Below are 5,386 nucleotides of genomic sequence, written 5' to 3' on the forward strand. Positions count from 1 at the left end.
ACTTTTGAGTTTTAAATGTTTAGATGACAAAAGTTCATTTAAGATTATTCTCTTCGAAGTTAAAGTTTAGCTATAGCATATGACTTTCCATAAGTTCCCTTATAAGGGAGATTCTTTGCAGGAAAGGAATGAGAAGGCTTCTGTGGGGGCTAAAATAATATTTGCCTTGCCACTTTCTAGGTTCTTCTATCTGTGTTAATAATCAAATTAACAGAGATTAACAAGAGAAAAATGTACAAAGTTTATTACCAATGTACATGCCGGGGGTGTCATAAGATAAGAAAGAGGACAGGGGGCTGAGATTTCAAAGAAAATGGGTAATTTACAGTATGTAACTGAGCAAACAGTTCATCCACCAAGCGCTGCAGGTAGCCAATTGCACTGTCATTGGTGTGCAGTGAAAGAAAGTGGCATTTATTTTATAGCACTGGACAATAAGGAATGGGCAACTTCTGCCGGAGAAAACTGAACTCCCCAACCCAGGGTTCAGGGTAAGTTTTTAAGGATTTAGCAGGGACAGGTATGTGGAAGCATTGGCAGGGCAAGTTTTAATTGGAGGACCTTGGAACTTGGTCATTTATGATAAGGAGCGTCAATACTGGATATTCCTGGACCACTGACCCTTTGCTTCTAAAAGGGCTCCAGTGTTCTAGCTCTGGTATGTCCCTGTCCGTCGGCTCTATGTGTGTATGTTGATGGGGGAGAGACTTTGGCTCTGGGTGGAGTTCAAAGTTCTCCTCTGTGCTTCCACTGCATGACTTGCAGTTTTGGTCTGTTTCTTAAAAGAAACTCAGTACCTCTTTAAACAAGATAGAACCATTTTGAACTGGTTCTGTGGTTACAGGTAGTTGAGGAAGAGCAGAACACACATAACAGGTAAATTCTTGCTAGGTAGCCCAGAAACTACGGGACACAGGGTTGGATCTGGCTACCTGGCTCCTGCCTAAAGCCTTTCTATCTAATGCTAAGGTGACTATATTAAGATTCCCTTTTTGGAGCAGGCTCTTCCATCTGAATCTCTTAAGCAGGAAAGGGGGAGTGTCAAAGGTTATTTCTGAATCTTTTCTTTCTTAGTAATCAGCTTAAAATCTATGTTTCAAAAGGCATGGTTTTGGGGTAACAAAACTTTAGTCCCATTCACTTTACCAAAGAAAATTTATAGTTTGGGTTTAACAACTATTTTGTAGTTTTTTATTCTTTACAAAAGGCAAACCTATAACTGTTTTTTACTATTTAAAACAGTTCCACTTCAAAGATCAACAGCTTTGAGCACCCCATTTTGACCCCAGTCTGACCTTATTTTGCTTTCCCTTTTTTTATTTCTCCCGAACTTGTTCTTTGTTTTCATCAGGGACACTATTCTCTACATCCTGTTCTCCCTCCTCCTCCTCTTCCTTCTTTTCATAACAATTTATTGAGAGCTTTCCATGTGCCAGGTACAGCACTTGGGGATTCAAAAATTAATATTACATGCTTACTGCCTTACAGAAGCTCTCTGTCTGATGCAGGTATGTCCAGTAGGTTTCACATTGTGTGTCCACTCTATGCTATTGGGGCTGGATCCCTGGGGTACCAAAGTGGGAGAGTTCTGAGCTCATGTGTCAAATTAAAAATATTATCACCAAGACTGATGTCAAGGAGCTTACCACCTATATTTTCTTCTAGAGTTTTATAGTTTCGGGTTTTACATTCAAGTCTTTAATCCATTTTAATTTTCGTGTATGATGTAAAGTAGTAGTAGTTCAGTTTTATTCTTTTGCATGTTGTCTAGTTTTTCCAACTACATTTACTGAAGAGAATGTCCTTTCCCTGTTGTGCATTCTTGGCTTTCTTGTCATAAATTAGCTGATCATATATGCATGATTTTATTTCTGGACTTTCTACTCTGTTTTATTAAACTATGTATCTTTTCCTATCCCTTTACTTTCAGTCTGTGCAGGTCTTTCAATCTGAAGTGGGTCTCTTGTAGGCAGCATTTGTTCCGGTCTTTTTTTTTTTTTTTTTTTTTTATCCTTTCAGCCACTCTATGTCTTTTTATTGGAGCATTTAGTCCACCTACATTTAAAGTAAGTTTTGATAGGTATGTAGGTACTGCCTTTTTATTCATTGTTTACTAATTGTTTTTGTAGTTCTCTGTTCTTATTTTGCTTTTGTATGTTGATGAATTTCTATAGTATTGTGTTTGAGATTCCTTTTTCTACATTATTCATCTCTTATAGATTTTTGATTTGTGGTTACCTTGTACTTTCTATACACCAAGCTATATTTATAGTGGTCTATTTTAAGTTGATGGTTGCTTAAGTTCGAACACATTCTAAAATCATTATCATTTTTACTCACTATCTCCACAGTTCTGTTTTTGTCACTATTTTTTACTTTTTTCTGCAGTGTGTGTGTGTGTGTGTGTGTGTGTATCCCTTACTTTAGTGTTGTCATTTTACATGATCTTTCTACTTTTGCCTTTAATCTTTTTACTATCTTTAGCATTGGTTGAACCATTGCTTTTACTATGTATTTGCTTTTGTCAGTGAGAATTGCTTTTCCTTTGTGATATTTTCTTATCTATATTTTTGATTTTTTTCTTCTTAAAGAATTCTCTTTAACAGTACTTGTAATAGTGGTTTTGTGGTTTTGAACTCCTTCGGCTGTTGCTTGTCTGGGAAGTCTTTATCTTTCCTTCAATTCTAAATGACAGCCTTATTTGATAGAACAATCTTGGTTGTAGGTCCTTGCTTTTCATTGCTTTAACTATTTTTGTGCCAATCCTTCTGACTTGCAAAGTTTCTGTTGAGAAATCGGCTGACGGTCTTATGGGGCTCCCTTTTAGGTAACTGATTTTCTCTTGCTGCTTTTAAGATTCTTTTTGTGTCCTAAATCTTCGCATCATTAGTTATGATGTGTCTTGGTGTGGAACTCTTTGGGTTCATCTTGTTTGAGACTTGCTGTGCTTCTTGGATTTGTATGTCTATTTCCTTCACCAGGTTAGGAAAATTTTCTGTCATTTTTTTCAAATAGATTTTGAATTCCTTGCGCTCTCTCTTCTCTGTCTGGTACCCCTGTGATGTGAATGTTGTTATACTTGATGCTGTTCTGATTGGATGTTTTCTGCTACCTTGTCTTCTAGATAGCTGATTTGACCCTTTGTTTCATCTAATCTGCTGCCGATGTCATCTAATGTATTCATATCCGACTTTTTTTTTTTTTCGGTTTCTATCTCTTTGTTGAAGTCCTCACTGAGTTCATTTTTAATTTTCCTAAGTTCATTGAGCATCTGTATAACCAATGTTTTGAACTCTATATCTGATTGATTGTCTCCATTTTGTTTAGATCTTTTTCTAGAGTTTTGTCTTTTCACTTGGGACATGTTTGTCTCCTCATTTTGGCTGACTTAGCTTTATTTGTTTCTATGAATTAGGTACATCTATGTTTTGCAGTCTTGGCAGAGTGGCCTTATATAGTAGGTATCCTGTGAGGCCCAGTGGCACAGTCTCCCTGGTCACCTGAGCTGGGTGTTCCAGCAGTATCTCTTGTATGGGCTGTGTATGCCTGCCCATCATAGTTGAGCACATCAGTGGGTAGGATTGTCACTCCTGCTCACTGGCTGTGAGGCCTCCCATGACTTCAATGGACAAACTATTGTGTGGGGCTGATTCCATGAAGTGGGAGTTGCTTTAGAGTGGCTCTGGTGCATGCCAAGTCCATCCTTTGGGCGTACCATTTATGGAGCTGGTTGGGTAGTGCTTTGGTGTAGTCTAAAGCTGGCCACTGGGCGTGTTGGTTCTGGAGCCTCTTATGTGGTACTCTAGTACAGATTAAAGTCAGTTGCCATTCGTACCAGGGTTGGGGCCACCTAGGAGCCAAGGAAGTAATCTATATTTGGTTGCTGTTTATGCTGGCTTAGAGGTACTTAGAAGAGGCTATCATGTGAACTGAGGCTGGCTGCCACTAGTGTGGGGCTTGGGAACTTTTTGTGGGCTTCACAGTGTGAGCTGAGTCCAGCTGCTACCTGTGCCGGGTTTTTGGCATTTCCATTGAAGCTACGTTCTAGACCAACACTGTCCACAGCATATTCCAATTTAGGGACACCTGATGGGAATTACAATATATGCTCAGAATGGTGACCACTTGTGCTGGGATTGGGGCTGCTTAGCTAGAGTTACAGCACATGCCAAAGCTAGCACTGCTTGTTTAGGGTTTGTAGAACTTTGAGAGATTTTAGAGAAGTCTGCAGCATGAGCTGAGGTAGACTGCTTATGTGGAAAGACCTCTGGATGGTGCTTGGGCTGGGTGCACAAGTTGGGTGAGGCAGAGTCTTAAGAAATCACCAGTGTAGGGCGAATGGTGTTAGCCTGGCTAATGTGAGGTCAGATTTGGCACTTGCCTGAGCCTGCCAATTGAGTTGGAGAAAGTCTCAAGAGAGGAGCAGTGGCACCTTCCAGCGCTTTTGTCCTTGGAGAGAGTACCCCAACCCCTGTCCCTCTAGCCCTTGCCATGAAGCTAGTCAATTCAGTTACTCCTCATATGTCACTGGTGCTCTTTGAGCTGTCACCCCCACACTGGAGCCCAGAATGAGTTTGTGAGTGAATCCGTGTACAGGCTCCTCAAGAGGAACACCTGAGATTCTTGCATTCCTTAGATGCAATCTTCATTGGTTTCCACAATCAGATGCTATGGTGTCTTCTCTACCTGGCACTGGTGGCCTGGTCTGGGGACCCAGGTGTGGGATTGGATCCTTTACTCCTCAGGGAGACCTCCACAGCCGAGATATCCCTCTCAATTCTTAATCGCCACACCATGGGTTTGGGAACTGCCCATCTGATATGTCTACTCTTCCTACCAGTCTTGTCATGGGATTTTCTTTATATCTTTAGTTATAGGGCTTCTATTTAGCTAGTGTTCAGGTGATTCTCAATGATGGGTGTTCTATATTTTAGTTCTAATTTTGATGTGGTTGTATGAAGAGGCGAGCATCATTATGACTAGAAGCCATTAACATTTTTTAAGTATTAGGAAACTGTCAAGCTTATGGTGTTGGATGTAAGTTTTCCGAAATTCTAATTTTTACTTGAATGTGTTAATTTCATTATTGATAAGGATATTTTTAGTATTTTTAAATTTTGAAGTGACTGGATCATTGTTTTTGAGAGAATATCTGACAAACACTAATTCTGCTTAACCAAAGTTTTCCTCTCCATTGCTTTTTTGAGAAAATGTGACGTTTTATGAAAATCGTGGCTAATTCAACCCATAACTCAAAATCTCATGTTTAATGGTTGTGTTAGACTTCTACCCTTGCTAAACATATACCTCATTACTTGCAACATTCAATAACCTGTAAGGTATATATTTTAACCTTTTTTTCAAAATTAACCATATTTTATTCTGT

Source organism: Pteropus vampyrus, unplaced genomic scaffold (assembly GCF_000151845.1).
Source record: "Pteropus vampyrus isolate Shadow unplaced genomic scaffold, Pvam_2.0 Scaffold466, whole genome shotgun sequence".
NCBI lineage: Eukaryota > Metazoa > Chordata > Mammalia > Chiroptera > Pteropodidae > Pteropus > Pteropus vampyrus.